Here is a 20,483-nt window from a genome sequence, read left to right as displayed (position 1 = left end):
GATAGTCAATATCTTTTTCCCAAAGGTCGGGGAGTCTAAAACTAGAGGGCATAGGTTTAAGGTGAGAGGGGAGAGATACAAAAGGGTCCAGAGGGGCAATTTTTTTCACACAGAAGGTGGTGAGTGTCTGGAACAAGCTGCCAGAGGCAGTAGTAGAGGCGGGTACAATTTTATCTTTTAAAAAGCATTTAGATAGTTACATGGGTACGATGGGTATAGAGGGATATGGGCCAAATGGGGGCAATTGGGATTAGCTTCGGGGTTTTTAAAAAAAAAGGGCGGCATGGACAGGTTGGGCCGAAGGGCCTGTTTCCATGCTGTAAACCTTTATGACTCTGTGAGGTCGGAGAATTCCGGCTAAGGTCTGTGATCCACAATCACTGGAACAGGTAATTGTGCTGTTTGGTTTCTGTCGGACTCTGTTACTGTAACTGACCTGACCGTCTTCACCGTCTCTCCTGGGTACAGAGACAACATGGCTTCTGAATTACTCATCCTTAGGCGTTGCACACCTTTCTATGTGGAAGGCATCCAATACACCACCCTCACTCATACACTCACACACACACACACTCACACTCACACACACACTCACACACACACACACACACACACACACACACACACTCACTCACACACTCACTCACACGCACACTCACACACACACACACTCACACACACACACACACACACTGTACAACATCCAACTCCCCACCCTCACACACACACACTGTACCCTATCCAACTCCCCACCCTCACACACACACTGTACCCCATCCAACTCCCTACCCTCACACACACACACACACTGTACCCCATCCAACTCCCCACCCTCACACACACACTGTACCCCATCCAACTCCCTACCCTCACACACACACACACACTGTACCCCATCCAACTCCCCACCCTCACACACACACTGTACCCCATCCAACTCCACACCCTCACACACACACTGTACCCCATCCAACTCCCTACCCTCACACACACACACTGTACCCTATCCAACTCCCCACCCTCACACACACTGTACCCCATCCAACTCCCCACCCTCACACACACACTGTACCCCATCCAACTCCCTACCCTCACACACACACACACACACTGTACCTCACCCAACTCCCCACCCTCACACACACACCGTACCCTATCCAACTCCCACCCTCACACACACACTGTACCCCATCCAACTCCCCACCCTCACACACACACACACTGCATCCCACTCAACTCCCCACCCTCACACACACACACTGTACCCCATCCAACTCCCCACCCTCACACACTCTGTGCCGCATCCAACTTCCCACCCTCACATACACACACTGTACCCCATCCAACTCCCCACCCTCACATACACACACTGTACCCCATCCAACTCCCCACCCTCACATACACACACTGTACCCCATCCAACTCCCCACCCTCACATACACACACTGTACCCCATCCAACTCCCCACCCTCACATACACACACACTGTACCCCATCCAACTCCCCACCCTCACATACACACTGTGCCCCATCCAATTCCACACACACACACACACACACACACACTCTCTGTTACCCATGACTCCCATTGTTGTCACAGGGATTTTCTCTTCTCCAGTGTTCTCAGTGTCCCTCTCACTCCCCCAGTTGATTTTACCTCCACCTCTTCTCCCCAATTAAGCGAACCCTCTCGATTCTCCACTAAATGCTGCTCCCATTTCCACCCCTATCCTAACTCCGACGTGTCCAGAATTCCCCTTTTATTTCACTTTCAGCCTTTAATTCCCCATTTCACATCTACCCGTTTATCATTCCAACCTCCCACACCTCCCTGGGGTCAGACTGAATTGGGAGCGGGGAAATGGGTGAAGAGGCCTGGCTTCCCCATACTGGAAGAGGAGTGTCTGTGACTGCAGAGACCTCTGAAAGAGTCTGTGAAGCGCACAGCGCTTCCAACTCAACTCTGCCATTGGAACAAGGAGGCACAGGGTAAACATCCCCCACACAGGGAGAAACTCCCTGATTGGGACAGTGCAGGACAAAAGGCTGGAATCGGTGACAAGCGCTCCTAGTATTCAGTAAATGATGCAGTACAGGAGAAGGCCTTTCAACCCATCATACCTCTCTGAAAAGGCCAATCTGTCCCATTCCCCCTCCTTTATGGCACGGTGACACAGTGGTTAGCACTGCTGCCTCACAGCCCCAGGGACCCAGGTTCAATTCCCGGCTTGGGTCACTGTCTGTGTGGACTTTGCACATTCTCCCCGTGTCTGCGTGGGTTTCCTCCGGGTGCTCCGGATTCCTCCCACTGTCCAAAGACGTGCTGGTTAGGAGCATTGACCATGCTAAATTCTCCCTCAGTGTACCCGAACAGGTGCCGGAGTGTGGCGACTGGGGGATTTTCACAATAACTTCATTGCAGTGTTAATGTAAGCCTACTTGTGGCCAAGAAATAAACTTTAAACTTATCTCCATGGCCCTGTAATGTTTCCTTTTAACTAATTTAACCATTTTCATTTTGAAATCTCCCCCTCTGTAGTCTTTTTTGACAGCTTTCTTAAAATGTGTGACCCCTGGTTACTGACCCTCCAGTCAATGGAAACCTTTCCTATTTACTCTGTTGAAACATCTCATAGCGTTGAACATTTCTCTCAATTCTCCCCTTAACCTTCTCTGCTCGAAGGAGAGTAAATTCAGTGTCTCAAGATTGTCCATATAACTGACATCCCTCATCCCCCATACCGTTCCAGTGGATCTCCTCTGTGTAGTGTAAGGGTCTTCTGGCACGTATAGGGTTAAAGTGGGACCACACAGTGATGTAAGAGAACACATGACCCACACCTAGGGGGTCGGTATAGAGTTGGACAGAGCCATGTGTAGAAGCTAGCATGGAGATTCCAGCCTTGGGTCACTGTCTGTGCGGAGTCTGCACATTCTCCTCGTGTCTGCGTGGGTTTCCTCCGGGTGCTCCGGCTTCATAGAATCATAGAATCCCTCCAGTGCAGAGGAGGCCATTCGGTCCATCAAGTCTGCATCGACCAGAATCCCCATCCAGATCTTATTCTGTAACCTCACATATTTACCTGTTAATCCCCTGACACTGGGGTCAGTTGAGCATGGCCAATCAACCTCACCCGCACATCTTTGGAGTGTGGGAGGAAACCCACACAGACACAGGGAGAAAGTGCAAACTCCACGCAGACAGTGACCTGAGTCCGGAATTGAACCCGGGTCCCTGGTGCTGTGAGGCCGCAGTGCTAACCACTGTGCCACCATGCCGCCCTACAGTCCAAAGATTTGTAGGTTAGGGAGATTAGCATTGGTGAATGCATGGGGTTGTGGGGAGAGGGTGGGGAGTGGGCCTGGGTAAGCTGTTGTTTTGGAGAGTTGGTGCAGACTTGATGGGCTGAATGGCCACCTTCTGCATTGGCGGGAATTCTATGGAGAGCTCCTACCTTGGGCCTTTCCTGTAGCTTTCTTTAAATTTTTATTCCATCCATAAAACCAAATTCAAATTGAATCCAATTCATGGTCCCCATGAGAGGAACAAACAAGATGCAAGCTGACAAGGTGAGGCATTATAGCCCCATCTTAGGCTTGATCAGACATCTCACCTGAGCCAAAAGGCCAAATTGCATCAGGCAATGCCTCAGGTACCCTGACCATTGACTCTCCCCTGTACCTGCACATTGAGTTTCGAGTAGATAATAAATACTTACAATAGAGGGATATGGGCCAAATGCGGGCAATTGGGATTAGCTTCGGGGTTTAAAACAAAAGGGCGGCATGGACAAGTTGGGCCGAAGGGCCTGTTTCCATGCTGTAAAACTCTATGACTCTATGACTCACTGATGAACGACTTAAGACTACAAATAACCTAATAAGACATCCCAAACTGTTCCCAACATCGTTCATCACTCTGCCCACTCTCCAAGGCCTTCACATCCTTCCGAAAGTGTGATGCTCAGTGTTGGACACAGTGCTCCAGCTGAGCTCCCGGTGATTTATCAGGTTAATTGCAGCGACTGATTCTGTTCTGCAGCAATTCTGAATGAATGTATTTTTCCTTTTCCTCAGGGATTGAGGCTGTGAGGGAGCGCCAAGGGAAGGAGTTGATTGTTTGCAGATGTCGGATAGGACAGGGATTTATGAACCAGCCTTAACTGGTCTTTTTAACTGGGTCACTGTCTGTGTGGACTTTGCACATTCTCCCCGTGTCTGCGTGGGTTTCCTCCGGGTGCTCCGGATTCCTCTCACAGTCCAAAGATGTGCTGGTTAGGAGCATTGGCCATGCTAAATTCTCCCTCAGTGTACCCGAACAGTGTACCCTCTTTAACTGGGGGCCTGGAATGCGCTGCCAAGTAGGGTGGTGGAGGCAGGCACACTGGCATCGTTTAAGTCTTACCTGGATAGTCACATGAGCAGCCTGGGAATGGAGGGATACAAACGATTGGTCTAGTTGGACCAAGGAGCGGCACAGGCTTGGAGGGCCGAAGGGCCTGTTTCCTGTGCTGTACTGTTCTTTGTTCTTTGTTCTTTGTTCAGTTGTACAGATAATGAAGCTGGGCGTGGCTGGATATATCTGTATATATCCTACAACCTCTTGCATCCGGAGTGATCCAGTGCCATTGTCTTGCTGCTGAGTAATTACACAGCACAGAAACAGACCATTTGGCCCAACAGGTCCCTGCTGGTGTTCATGAGCCTCCTCCCACCCTACTTCATCTCACCCTATCTGCATATCATAGAATCTGCATATCGTAGGCCCATCGAGTCTGCACCGACCACGATCCCACCCAGCCCCTATCCCCGTAACCCCAAGCAATTACCCTGCTAATTCCCCTGGCACTAGGATCAATTTAGCATGTCCAATCAACCTAACCACCACATCTTTGGGACTGTGGGAGGAAACCGGAGCACCCGGAGGAAACCCACGCAGACATGGGAAGAATGTGCAAACTCCACACAGCCAGTGACCCAAGCTGGGAATCGAACCCGGCTCCCTGGCGCTGTGAGGCAGCAGTGCTAACTTGGGCAGCAGGGTGGCACAGTGGTTAGCACTGCTGCCTCACAGCGCCAGGGACCCGAGTTCGATTCCCAGCTTGGGTCAACGCCTGTGCGGAGCGAGTCTGTGCCTGCGTGGGTTTCCTCCCACAGTCTGTAAAACATGCTGGTTAGGTGGATGCTTAATTGCCCTTTCGCATCAGGGGGATTAGTGGGGTGAATGGAATAGGGCCTGGATGGGATTGTTGTCAGTGCAGGCTCGATGGGCCGAATGGCCTCCTTCTGCACTGTAGGGATTCTGTTCTAACCACTGTGCCACCGTGCTGCCCCTTGGGTTAACTCCATCAGCTGCCCTGATCATTGACTCTCATTCCATTCCTTTCTCCCTCATGTTTTGCTAGTTTCCCCTCAATTGGACATACCCCTCATCTAATTCCAGCAGTGAGTTAGTTCGACACTTAATTTGAATGCAGCCTTGTGTCTGCTTTCTATCTTACTGTCTAAGCCGACGTACAACCCTGCACTAATTGCATGAATTCATCTCCTCACAACAACTCTGAATTCCCACCGATCTCACTGGTTTTAATTCAGGGTAATTAAAAACACATAATTAGTCACCTCTCCGTCTCCCCGGCGCATTTCCAAATTCCTTCATCAGCTTTCTGTTATACCCGGAGGGGCTGGAATACTTAGTAATTAATATCACACGGAATTTCAGTGTAATTACTCATGTTCATGCTGAAATTTGAACCAACAGATACTCGCAAAGGTAGTCAGAATGACCCACAGTGCTTACTAGCCAATGAAGTGAAGTCATAGTAACATAGAAGCATTGAAACTAGAAGCAGGAGGAGGCCATTCAGCCCCTCAAGCCTGTTCCGCCATTCATTTTGATCGTGGCTGATCATCGAATTCAATTCAGTCCAAAGATGTGCGGGTCAGGTTGATTGGCCATGCTAAAATTGCCCCTAGTGTCCTGAGATGCGTAGCTTAGAGGGATTAGTGGGTAAATGTGTAAATATGGGGATAGGGCCTGGGTGGGATTGTGGTCGGTGCAGACTCGATGGGCCGAATGGCCTCTTTCTGTACTGTAGGGTTTCTATGATTTCTGTGAATATCCTGATCCACCCCCTTCCTCCCACATCCCTCGATCCCTTTAGCCCCAAGAGCGATATCTAATTTCTTCTTGAAATCACACACAATGTTTTGACCTCAGTGTGAGCATGTAGGAAGCTCAGCAGCCAATCGGTGCACAGCAAGATCCCACAAACAGCAATTACAATGTTCATAAGTTCATGAGATATAGGAGTAGAATTAGGCCATCCGGCCCAACGAGTCTGCTCCGTCATTCGATCATGGCTGATATGCTCCTCATCCCCATTTTCCTGCCTTCTCCCCATAACCCTTCAACCCATTCCCAATTAAAAATCTGTCTAACTCCTCCTTAAATTTACTCACTGCACCGCACTGCACTTTGGGGTAGCGAATTCCACAGATTCACAACCCTTTGGGAGAAGTAGTTTCTCCTCAACTCTGTTTTAAATTTGCTGCCCCTTATCCTCAGACTATGAACTCTCTTCCCAGAATGCCCCACAAGGGGAAGCATCCAGACTTTTGGTTGTATTGAGATAGGAATTGGCCAGGATACAGGGTTAAATACCTCCCTCACTTCTTCAGAATAGTATCTGTGGGATCTTTCATAATGTGGAGATGCCGGCGTTGGACTTGGATATGCACGGTAAGAAGTCTCACAGCACGAGGTATAAGCCAGTTGGACTTCAACCTGGATCTTTCGTATCTGGGGGAAAGTTGAAATCAAAGAGAACAAAGAACAAAGAAAAGTACAGGAACAGGCCCTTCGGCCCTCCAAGCCTGTGCCAATCATGATGTCCTAACTAAACGAAAAAAAACTTTCTGCCCTTACTCGGTCCGTATCCCTCTATTCCCTCCCTATTCATGGACCCATCCAGATGCCTCTTAAATGTTGCTAATGTGCCTGCTTCCACCACCTCCTCTGGCAGCGCGTTCCAGGCACCCACCACTCTCTGCGTGAAAAACTTCCCCCGCACATCTCCCTTAAACTTTCCCCCCTCTCACCTTGAACCTGTGCCCCCTTGTAATTGACACTTCCACCCTGGGAAAAAGCCTCTGACTATCCACCCAGTCTGTGCCTCTCATAATTTTGTAGACCTCTATCAGGTCTCCCCTCAACCTCCGTCTTTCCAGTGAAAACAACCCTAGTTTATTCAACCTCTCCTCATAGCCAACACCCTCGAGACCAGGCAACATCCTGGTGAACCTTCTTTGCACTCTCTCCAAAGCTCCCATGTCCTTCTGATAGTGTGGTGACCAGAACTGCACGCAATGCTCCAAATGCAGCCTAACCAAGGTTTTATATAGCTGGAATATGATTTCCCAACTCTTGTACTCAATGCCCCGACTGATGAAGGCAAGCATGCCGTATGCCTTCTTAATCACCTTGGACACGTGTGTTGCCTCTTTTAGGGAACTGTGGACGCTCACGTCCAGATCCCTCTGTATGTTAATGTTCCTAAAGGTTCTGCCATTTACTGTATAATTCACACCTAAGTTTTATCCTCCAAAATGCATCACCTTGCATTTTGTCCGGATTAAACTCCACCTGCCATTTCTGTGCCCAAGTCTCCAATCGATCTTTATCCTGTTGTATCCTCTGACAATCCTCGGCACTATCAGCAACTCCACCAATCTTCGCGTCATCCACAAACTTACTAATCAGACCACCCACATTTTCCTCCAACTCATTTACATATACTACAAACAAGTGGGGTGTCAATGGGTGAAGCTACCAAACAGGGATACTTGCTTGCCAAATGGCAAAAGACAGAAATAAGCAATCCCACAACCAATGGATCAGATCCAAGCTCTGCAGTCCTTCCACATCCAGTCGAGAATGGTGGTGGAAAATTAATCAACTCACTGGAGGAGGAGGCTCCACAAATATCCCCGTCCTCAATGATGGAGGAGCCCAGCACATCAGGGCAAAAGATAAGGCTGAAGCATTCGCAGCAATCTTCAGCCAGAAGTACCGAGAGGTTGATCCATCTCAGCCTCCTCCAGTGGTCCCCAGCATCTCAGATGACTCTCACTGGGGTATGGGTCCCACACACACTGACTCTCACTGGGGTACGGGTTCCACACACACTGACTCTCACTGGGGTACGGGTTCCACACACACTGACTCTCACTGGGGTACGGGTCCCACACACGCTGACTCTCACTGGGATACGGGTTCCACACACACAGACTCTCACTGGGGTACGGGTCCCACACACACTGACTCTCACTGGGATACGGGTCCCACACACACTGACTCTCACTGGGGTACGGGTTCCACACACACAGACTCTCACTGGGGTATGGGTCCCACACACACTGACTCTCACTGGGGTACGGGTCCCACACACACTGACTCTCACTGGGGTACGGGTCCCACACACTGACTCTCACTGGGATACGGGTCCCACACTCACTGACTCTCACTGGGATACGGGTCCCACACACACTGACTCTCACTGGGGTACGGGTTCCACACACACAGACTCTCACTGGGGTACGGGTCCCACACACACTGACTCTCACTGGGATACGGGTCCCCCACACACTGACTCTTACTGGGGTACGGGTTCCACACACACTGATTCTCACTGGGGTACAGGTTCCACACACACTGACTCTCACTGGGGTACAGGTCCCACACACACTGACTCTCACTGGGGTACGGGTTCCACACACACTGACTCTCACTGGGGTACAGGTCGCACACACACTGACTCTCACTGGGGTATGGGTTCCACACACACTGACTCTTACTGGGGTTCGGGTTCCACACACACTGACTCTTACTGGGGTTCGGGTTCCACACACACTGACTCTCACTGGGGTACGGGTCTCACACACACTGACTCTCACTGGGGTATGGGTTCCACACACACTGACTCTTACTGGGGTATCGGTCCCACACACACTGACTCTCACTGGGATACGGGTTCCACACACACTGACTCTCACTGGAATACAGGTTCCACACACACTGACTCTCACTGAGGTACGTGTTCCACACACTGGCTCTCACTGGAATACAGGTTCCACACACACTGACCCTCATTGAGGTACGTGTTCTACACACACTGACTCTCACTGGGGTACGGGTTCCACACACACTGACTCTCACTGGGGTACGGGTTCCACACACACTGGCTCTCACTGGAATACAGGTTCCACACACACTGACTCTCACTGGGGTACAGGTCCCACACACACTGACTCTCACTGGGGTATGGGTTCCACACACACTGACTCTCACTGGGGTATGGGTTCCACACACACTGACTCTCACTGGGGTACGGGTCCCCCACACACTGACTCTCACTGGGGTACGGATCCCACACACACTGACTCTCACTGGGGTACGGGTTCCACACACACTGACTCTCACTGGGGTATGGGTCCCCCACACACTGACTCTCACTGGGGTACGGGTCCCCCACACACTGACTCTCACTGGGGTACGGGTTCCACAAATACTGACTCTCACTGGGATACAGGTCCCACACACACTGACTCTCACTGGGGTATGGGTTCCACACACACTGGCTCTCACTGGGGTACGGGTCCCACACACACTGACTCTCACTGGGGTACGGGTTCCACACACACTGACTCTCACTGGGTATGGGTTCCACACACGCTGACTCTCACTGGGGTACAGGTTCCACATACACTCACTCTCACTCGGGTATGGGTATCACACACACTGACTCTCACTGGGGTACAGGTCCCACACACATTGACTCTCACTGGGATACAGGTTCCACACACACTGACTCTCACTGGGGTACAGGTCCCACACACACTGACTCTCACTGGGATACAGGTTCCACACACACTGACTCTCACTGGGGTACGGGTCCCACACACACTGACTCTCACTGGGGTACGGGTCCCACACACACTGACTCTCACTGAGGTACGGGTCCCACACACACTGACTCTCACTGGGGTATGGGTTCCACACACACTGACTCTCACTGAGGTACGGGTCCCACACACACTGACTCTCACTGGGGTACGGGTTCCACACACACTGACTCTCGCTGGGGTACGGGTTCCACACACACTGACTCTCACTGGGGTACGGGTCCCACACACACTGACTCTCACTGGGGTATGGGTTCCACACACACTGACTCTCACTGGGGTACGGGTCCCACACACACTGATAAAACCCAATCAACTTAGAAATTGACAGAGAGGGAGATAGAGTATGGAGTGCAGAAATCCAGTGGAATAATTGAAGGTGAAAAATTTTTGGAGCAGAATTGCTTCTGAGGCATCTCATGGATTCACACTCATCCCTCCACAGGACAAAGTGGTTTACAACTCTTGACACAGAATGGACGGGTCAATGCTCAGGGAATCAGTGGTTAGCACTGCTGCTTCACAGCTCCAGGGTCCCGGGTTCGATTCCCGGCTCGGGTCACTGTCTGTGTGGAGTTTGCACATTCTCCTCGTGTTTGCGTGGGTTTCCTCCGGGTGCTCCGGTTTCCTCCCACAGTCCAAAGATGTGCGGGTTAGGTTGATTGGCCAGGTTAAAATTGCCCCTGAGATGCGTAGGTTAGAGGGATTAGCGGGTAAATATGTGGGGGGTAGGGCCTGGGTGGGATTGTGGTCGGTGCAGACTCGATGGGCCGAATGGCCTCCTTCTGCACAGTAGGGTTTCTATGATTCTATGATTCTATGAATCAATTTTAATAACATAGGCTGGACCAGACTGCCCACACTGGAGGCTTCCGGAACCTTCCAGCAATGCAGTGAATATTCTTAGCTTGGCCTGTTGATAGAAACTTTGACAAAGCTCTGCCAAGGGCCCTGCAGCTTAATGCAGTCACTCTGTGATGATGGACTTGCCAAATACTGACAACCAACATCAGAGAGAGATTCGAGCTTCGGAATCCTCTGAAGTCAGAGCTGCAGGTTCACGGGTCATAGTTCGCAGGGGAGTTGGAGGATTATGGAGAGAGGGGAGGGGGGCAGTGACAGCGTGGGGAAATTTATCCTCAACTCGGCAATGAGATAAATCTGGAATATTTCCCATTTCTCTCTCGCTGTGCAGCTGCTCCCCCAGCTGGTCAGTCAGGGAATCTTCCCGTTTCCAACACACTGGGAGCAGCATCTCACTCTCACACCATTCTGAATATTTAAACTCTCCAAATGGTACGTTGGCCTTCATAGCGAGAGGATTTGAGTATAGGGATAGCGATGCTTTGCTGCAATTGTATAGGGCGTTGGTGAGGCAACACCTGGAGTACTGTGTGCAGTTTTGGTGCCCTTATCTGAGGAAGGATGTCCTTGCTATAGAGGGAGTGCAGCGAAGGTTTTCCAGGCTGATTCCTGGGATGGCAGGTCTGTCATACAAGGAGAGACTAAGTTGGTTAGGATTATATGCGCTGGAGTTTGGAAGAGTGAAAGGGGACCTTATAGAAACTTATAAAATTCTAACAGGGTTAGACAGGATGTGGAGATGCCAGCGTTGGACTGGGGAAAGCACAGTAAGAAGTCTCACAACACCAGATTAAAGTCCAACAGGTTTATTTGGTGTCACGAGCTTTTGGAGCGTTGCCCCTTCATCGGGTGAGCCAGATGGGTAGACAGGATAGATTCAGAAAGAATGTTCCCAATGGTGGGGGAGTCCAGAACTAGGGGTCATAGTTTGAGGATAAGGGGTAAACCTTTTAGAACTGAGGTGAGGAGAAATTTATTTGCCATACTTGTGGCACATCCTGGCATTGTGCGAGGTGCGCAGAAATACAAGTCTGTCCTGACTGGGTAAATGTGATCCATTCTGGGCCCATCGATGGAGCTTTGTGCAACCACCAGGTGGAGCTCCAACATCAGAAAGGATGGCAACTCTTCAAAACTCTCATTATGTGTTTGTTCCCAGGCACTCCTTCTGTTGATGATGTGGAGATGCCGGCGTTGGACTGGGGTAAACACAGTAAGAAGTTTAACAACACCAGGTTAAAGTCCAACAGGTTTATTTGGTAGCAAAAGCCACACAAGCTTTCGAGGCTCTGAGCCCCTTCTTCAGGTGAGTGGGAATTCTGTTCACAAACAGAACTTATAAGACACAGACTCAATTTACATGAATACATTTTTGGTGACCTGCAGAGTTTCACTGGCTGTCTTGTCTGGAAACAATACACATCTTTTTAGCCTGTCTTGATGCTCTCTCCACTCCCATTGTTTTGTTTCTTAAAGACTGGATTAGTTGTAAGTATTCGCATTCCAACCATTATTCATGTAAATTGAGTCTGTGTCTTATAAGTTCTGTTTGTGAACAGAATTCCCACTCACCTGAAGAAGGGGCTCAGAGCCTCGAAAGCTTGTGTGGCTTTTGCTACCAAATAAACCTGTTGGACTTTAACCTGGTGTTGTTAAACTTCTTACTCCTTCTGTTAACAGGAATAGGAATTGTTTGTTTGCAGGCAATGATTTCATGTAATAACTTGTGTGGGGAGGCCCGAGAGGCCAGTCCAGACTTAACCATCTCTCCGGGGAGAGTAAGAGCTAAGAATCCTTATCACAGAGTACCTCTCAATCTTTAGAACATAGAATCCGTACAGTGCAGAAGGAGGCCGTTCAGCCCATTGAGTTTGCACCGACTCTCTGACAGAACATCTTCCCCAGGCCCACTCCCCTAAACCCCATGCATTTAGCCCTCTAATCCCCCTAACCTACACATCCTGGGACACTAAGGGACAATTTAGCATGGCCTGTCCACCTAGCCCGCACATCTTTGGACTGTGGGAGGAAACCGGACCCGGAGGAAACCCACGCAATGTGATAATGGACAGATACTCGTGAATGTTAGCTGTGGGATAAATATTCACCAAGACACTGAGGAGAATCCCCAAACTCTTTAACATCCACATGACTGGACAGAAGCAGAACCTTAGTTAACATTTCATCTGAAGGACAGCACCTCGAACAGTGCAGCACTCCCCCAGTGCTGGAACGTGGATTTCCCACCTTGATGTTTCCGTTACCAGGTTTGGACACACGAGCATCTTGTCGAGACCGGAATTCACTGAGGTGAAGACGTAAGGGTACGAAGCCAAGTCCTTTGCTGAGTAAAGCTCGCTCAGCCTCAGAGAGGGAAAGGTCAGAGGGTATGGCAAATAAGCGGCAAGAGCTGGGGGTTAGGAGGGATAGAGTCCAAAGAATGGAAAGGGGTGGGGGGTCCTGCATGTTGGTATCGATGGGTTGTTGGAGCTTGCATCCCTTAACACCTGAAAGGAAGAGAAAAAGTTTCTTCTTAATGCTTTAGTTCAGTTTATTTATTAGTGTCACAAGTAAGGCTGACATTAACACTGCAATGAAGTTACTGTGAAAACCCCCTAGTCGCCACACTCCGGCGCCTGTTCGGGTACACTGAGGGAGAATTTAGCATGGCCAATGCACCTGACCTGCATCTTTGGAGTGTGGGAGGAAACCAGAGCTTCCGGAGGAAACCCACGAAGACATGGGGAGAACGTGCAAACTCCACACAGACAGTCACCCAAGCCGGGAATCAAACCCAGGTCCCTGGCCCCGTGAGGCAGCAGTGCTAACCACTGTGCCCCCGTGTGGATGAGACGAAGAATGAAGTGAAACTGGGGGCAAGGACAGCTTTGAGATAGAGTGAGTCAGTGCTGCTGGAGAGATATATCGAGGGTGTACATATGGCGGGGAGTGGCACTGAGCGTGGATCTCAGGATGCAGTCCGAGGAGATTTGTACATCCTGGAGGTACCTGTAACCCTGGGTGGATCCGAAAGATGAAAGGCGGAACTTCACTTGGAATCCACGTGGGATAGGTCGGAGAGGGAGACAGTCGCTGAGGAAGGAAACATGGCGGTGAAAGCGAGTTTTGGTAAACACCGTGTCAAACATCAGGAGGGAAATGGAAAGCAGTGATGGTGCACAGTGATGCACCATCAATCAAGCAAAGGCTAGTTTGTATGCAAGAACAAATAGGCTTTTATTAGCAAAAGACTTGGAGCACACCCATGCCGATGAACTGGTCCAGAGACTGAGGCAGGGGGGTGGGGAGCAGTCGCCTTTATACCTGGACCCCCAGGCGGGGACGAGTCCCGGGCAGGGCCGGCAGGGACGTGTTCAGGCATGTCACACACATAGGCAATAAGCTAACAGTAGTTTACCACACACAGGGTGAGAGAAACAAATGGAAATCCATTGGAGAGAAGAGCAGCACTTAGTCTGGGAAAACATTCCTAGAAGAGAAGTGGCAGTGAGATAAACACTAAGATAAAAGCAAAGTACTGCAGATGCCTTTTGATTTGATTTATTATTGTCACAGTGAAAAGTATTGTTTCTTGCGTGCTAAACAGACAAAGCATAGCGTACTTACAGAACAGTAAGAAGTCTCACAATACCAGGTTGAATTCCAACAGGTTTATTTGGAATCATGAGCTTTCAGAGCACTGCTCCTTCATCAGGTGAAGTACACATCATGGTGTACTTAGAGAAGGAAAGGAGAGAGTGCAGAATGGAGTGTTACAGTAATAGCATTGTTAGAGAGTTTAAAAGAGTTAGAATAAAGCATCGAGTGAGAGTAGAAGATAGAATTAGAGGGCACGCTGGGCACAGCTTGCAAGAAGGTGCCTCACGCCGGCGCCATCTTTTTCTTCTGGAATCTGAAACAAAAGCAGAAAATGCTGGAAAATCTCAAAGCTCTGCTGAAGGGTCGCCCAGACTCGAAACGTTGGCTCTATTCTCTCCCCACAAACACTGTCAGACCTGCCGAGATTTTCCAGCACTTTCTGTTTTGGTTTCAGATTCCAGCACCCGCAGTATTTTGCCCTTACTGAACAAATTAACTCGTGACTCTGGTGCGAGAGGGCACTGCCCACTGAGCCACAGCTATCTGGAAAACAGACACTCACTCGGTCCAAGCCAGAAATTCGGGATGACTCCACAATTCCGAAAGTCGGCAGGATTTGCCATGGAAGCATTTCTGCAATCTCCAACTTCCTCCCGGACCCTGAACTGTCTGCTTCCTTTCTGAAACAAAACCACTCACCTGATTTTAGTTGCAGATGCTGAACAGAAGTTAATTAATGGGAGCTGAGTCCCTTTGCAGTTCTCCACTGGTTGTTACAAGTCCATCTGCTCCTCTCCCGCTTGTTAACTGACACTAATCATCACTAAAAATCAATTAGCTAATTGTTGTGGAGGGAGAAGAAATTATTCATATTTTCAGCAGTTTAAAACGATTGGACTAAGTGTGAGTTTTATTAAAGGCGTGCTGATATCATTAACTTCTGCCTTGGAAGACAAATGATTCAATTCATTAACAGTCACTGAACTGTAAAGGGAGCGTTTTTTTTCTGGGATATGAGCATCGCCGGCTGGGCGGCATTTATTGCCCATCTCTAGTTGCCCGAGGGCAATTAAGAGTCAACCACATTGCTGTGGCTCTGGAGTCACATGTAGGCCAGACCAGGTAAGGACGGCAGATTTCCTTCCTTAAAGGACATTAGTGAACCAGGTGGGTTTTTCCGACAATCGACAATGGTTTCATGGTCATGAGTAGATTCTTAATTCCAGATTTTTTAAAAATTCAAATTCCGCCATGGCGGGGATTCGAACCCGGGTCCCCTGGGTTCCTGGATTAAGAGTCCAGCGATAATACCATCACCTCCCCGTTTACCTGGCAGCATGCTCCAGTATTCCAGGTCAGGGAGCTTTGACAAAGGGTCATCTGGACTCGAAACATCAGCTCTTTCCTCTCCTTACAGATGCTGCCAGACCCGCTGAGATTTTCCAGCGTTTTCTCATTTGCTTTCAGATTCCAGCATCTGCAGTAATTTGCTTTTATCCAGATCAGGGGTGTCACATCGAATATACACACTAAACACACTCTTTGAAACTGATCTTTAGATCATAGGTTCAAAGTGATCTTATAAAAAGTCATTTTTACTCCATCCTAAAAGTTACAAAGCCAGTGGTTAAAGTGAATCGGGAAAATACAAACCCATCCCTTGCTTTATCCAAAAAACCAAATTCAAAATCCAATTGAATCCAATTCAAAGTCCCCACAAGAGAGACAAACAAGACCCAAGCTGCCAAGATGGGGCATTGCACCCCATCCTGGGCTTGACCTGATGCTTGATCTTAGCCGAAAGGCCAATGAAACTCTTTAAAATGGGGTGTAAATGGTAGATTCATGTGGGTAAATCTCTCATTACATTGTAGGTTTGTGCCCAGTGAAACTCTGTAAAATGGGTGCTACATTTTATGATTGACACAGTGGGCGGAATTTTCCTGTCCCACCCGCCATGGGACACGGACCATGCAAAGGCCCATTGACCTCGAGTGGGATTGTCCAGCCTTGGGGTGAGCGGGGCTGGAAAATCCCCACCCACTGTCTAGCGTGCAGGCAAAGAGATTGTCAGCTTGTGACCTCTGTGTGGTAACACGGGCCAGAGTTGCTGAGAGGATTCGTACCGAGTTCTGAAGTTACATTTAACTGTTTACCGTCACTATATCCTAATCAGCAGCCCTGGCTGGTGAATGAGCCATGAGGAAGTATACTTTATTCTGTGGGGTGATTTACCCTGCTGCTCCCAGACAATGATTAACAGGAGCTGAATGTGAATGAGTGAATTGCTGATAAGCACTTCTCAATTTCCAGTGTGATTTTCAAGGGCCAGATTTCAACAACTGGTACAGTAAAGCGTTCATGTTGGATCAGCCCAATCCCTGTACCCTCTTCACTCTAACCCTCAAAACTAAATACCCACCTCACTTTAACTTTCAAAATTAAATACCCTCCTCACTCTAACCCTCAAAACTAAATACCCACCTCACTTTAACCTTCAAAAATAAATACCCACCTCACTTTAACCTTCAAAAATAAATACCCCCCTCACTCTAACCCTCAAAACTAAATACCCACCTCACTTTAACCTTCAAAAATAAATACCCTCCTCACTCTAACCCTCAAATCTAAATACCCTCCTCACTTTAACCCTCAAATCTAAATACCCTCCTCACTTTAACCCTCAACTTTAACAACCCTCCTCACTGCAACCCTTAACTCTAAATACCCTCTTCACAGTTTCCCTCAGTCTCAGTACCCACCTTCTTGTTGTCCAAGTGTCCTTGCTATAGAGGGAATACAGCCAAGGTTTACCAGGCTGATTCCTGAAATGGCAGGTCTGTCATATGAGGAGAGGTTAAGTCAGTTAGGATTATGTTCACTGGGGTTTAGAAGAGTGAGAGGGAATCTCATAGAAACTTATAAAATTCTAACAGGGTTAGACAGGGTAGATTCAGAAAGAATGTTCCCAATGGTGGGGGGAGTCCAGAACTAGGGGTCATAGTTTGAGGATAAGGGGTAAACCTTTTATAACTGGGGTGAGGAGAAATTTCTTCACCCAGAAAGTGGTGAACGTGTGGAATTCACTACCACAGAATGTAGTTGAGGCCAAAATGTTGTCTGATTTCAAGAAGAAATTAGATACAGCTCTTGGGGCTAAAGGGATCAAGGGATATGAGGGGAAGAGGGGGATCAGGATATTGAATCTGATGATCATCCATGATCAAAATGAATGTCGGAGCAGGCTCGAAGGGCCTCCTCCTGCTTCTAGTTTCGAGATCTCTGGATTTGGGAAGAGTGTCCTTGCCAGGCTGGTTTGATCCGTGTGGTGGGCCTATCTGTTAGTCTGGTCACAGCCGCTGTGTCCTAATTCTCACACTCTTTCCCAGACCCTGAGCATTAAAGAGGGATTTGTCAAAAACTCTACTTGAGAAGCGCTGACAGGTTCCGTGAATCACCTGAGGGGCTGAGATTTACACAAATAATCTGCAGAGTCAATGGTCACTTCTTCAAAGGGCTGGTGGTGGCTGGCGTGATGGGCTTACGTGGGTGCTTTGCAAAGTTTTAATCCTTTGCCACTTTGTTTGAAATTCAGCACAACACCAAGAATGCAAGAAGTATATTATCGTTCTCATTTACATAAAATGGAACAAGGAAATAAATAACAATATTTCTACCGTGCATTTGGCAGCCTGGAAACATATAGTAAAGCATTATTTAAATGTAACCATTTTCACAATGCAGAAAATATAACACAGCAAGATCCCACAAACAGCAATTTGATTTGATTTATTATTGTCACATGTATTAGCATACAGTGAAAAGTATTGTTTCTTGCGCACTATACAAACAAAACATACCATTCATAGAGTATATAGGGGAGAAGGAAAGGAGAGGGTGCAGAATGTAGTGTTATGGTCATAGCTAGGGTGTAGAAGAGATCCACTTATTATATTGTAGGTCCATTCAAAAGTCTGCTGGCAGCAGGGAAGAAGCTGTTCTTGAGTTGGTTGGTATGTGACCTTGGACTTTTGTATCATTTTCCCAACGGAAAAAAGGTGGAAGAATGTCCGGGGTGCGTGGAGTCCTTGATTATGCTGGCCGTTTTTCTGAGGCAGCGGGAAGTGTAGACGGAGTCGATGGATGGGAGGCTGGTTTGCGTAATAGACTGGGCTATGTTCACAACTCTTTGTAGTTTCTTGCGGTCTTGGACAGAGCAGGAGCCATACCAAGGTGTGATACAACCAGAAAGAATGCTTTCTATGGTGCATCTGTAAAAATTGGTGAGAGTTGTAGCTGACATGCCAAATTTCCTTAGCCTCCTGAGAAAATAGAAGTGTTGGTGGGCTTTCTTAACTATAGTGTTGGCATGGAGGGGACCAGGACAGGTTGTTGATGATCTGGACACCTAAAAACTTGAAATTTTAAGAAATGTCATAATGACCAGATATTTTGTTTAAATAATATTGGTTAAGGGGTGAATTTTGGGGTAGGTACCAGGAACTCTCCTGCTTGTCTTTGAATAGCACCATGGGATCATTCTGTCTTGTAGGTTGATCCGACAGGACAGACTAGTCCTCAGTTTATCTGGTCATCTGGACATTGGCACCTTCAACAGTGCAGCAGTCCCTCAGTAAGGCACCAGGACTGTCTACCTGGATTATATGGTCCAGCCTCCAAAGTGGGGTCTAAATCTGCAGCCTTATGACACGGTGGCGAAGCCGTAGTTTGTGGGAGCTTGCTGTGCCCATTTGGCTCTTTGGAAGAGTGACTGCATTTCAAAAGTATTTCATTGGCTGCAAAGTGTTTTAGACATTTGAGGTTTGAGGAAAGGCGCTATATAAATCCAAGTCTTTTTTATCTCCTACTCTGCCTGCTGAGGGCCGTTTTGATCAAGAGGTCAGCGAGAGCATGCCTTCCACCCTGGAAGCTCTGGATGAACCTGTATCTGGTGTCACCATTGCAGATGTCAGAGCAGCTTTCTCGAAGGTCGACCCATGGAAACTGACTGGCCCGGATGGGGTATCCGGACAAGCACTCAGATCCTGCGCAGATCAGCTGGCGGGGGTATTCACAGACATCTTCAGCCTCTCTTTACAACAAGCTGAGCTCCCTATCTGCTTCAAGAAGACGACCATCATCCCGGTACCAAAGAAAAGCCAAGCAGCGTGCCTTAATGACTATCGGCCGGTGGCTCTGACATCCATCATGATGAAGTGCTTCAAAAGGTTAGTCATGACATGAATCAATTCCAGCCTCCCGGACTACCTGTATCCACTACAGTTTGCCTACCGCCGCAACAGGTCCACAGCAGACGCCATCTCCCTGGTCCTGCATTCAGCCCTGGAACACCTAGGTAACAAGGACACCTATGTCAGACTTCTATTTATCGACCACAGCTCAGCCTTCAACACCATTATTCCATCGAAACTCATCTCCAAACTCCGTGGTCTGGGCCTCGGCACCTCCCTCTGCGACTGGATCCTGAACTTCTTAACCTACGAACCACAATCAGTAAGCGTAGGCAACAATACCTTCTCCACAATCATCCTCAACACCGGTGCCCCACAAGGCTGTGTGCTCAACCCCCTACTATACTCAAAGAACAAAGAACAGTACAGCACAGGAAACAGGCCCTTCGGCCCTCCAAGCCTGTGCCGCTCATTGGTCCAACTAGACCATTCATCTGTATCCCTCCATTCCCAGACTGCACATGTGACTATCCAGGTAAGTCTTAAACAATGCCAGCGTGTCTGCCTCCACCACCCTACTTGGCAGCGCATTCCAGGCCCCCACCACTCTCTGTGTAAAAAACGTCCCTCTGATATCTGAGTTATACCTCGCCCCTCTCACCTTGAGCCCGAGACCCCTCGTGATCGTCACCTCCGACCTGGGAAAAATCTTCCCACTGTTCACCCTATCTATACCCTTCATAATTTTGTACAACTCTATTATGTCTCCCCTCATTCTCCGTCTTTCCAGGGAGAACAAGCCCAGTTTACCCAATCTCTCCTCATAGCTAAGACCCTCCATACCAGGCAACATCCTGGTAAACC

This window comes from Mustelus asterias, chromosome 25 (assembly GCF_964213995.1).
Source record: "Mustelus asterias chromosome 25, sMusAst1.hap1.1, whole genome shotgun sequence".
Lineage (NCBI taxonomy): Eukaryota > Metazoa > Chordata > Chondrichthyes > Carcharhiniformes > Triakidae > Mustelus > Mustelus asterias.
This window is presented reverse-complemented; position numbering follows the sequence as displayed.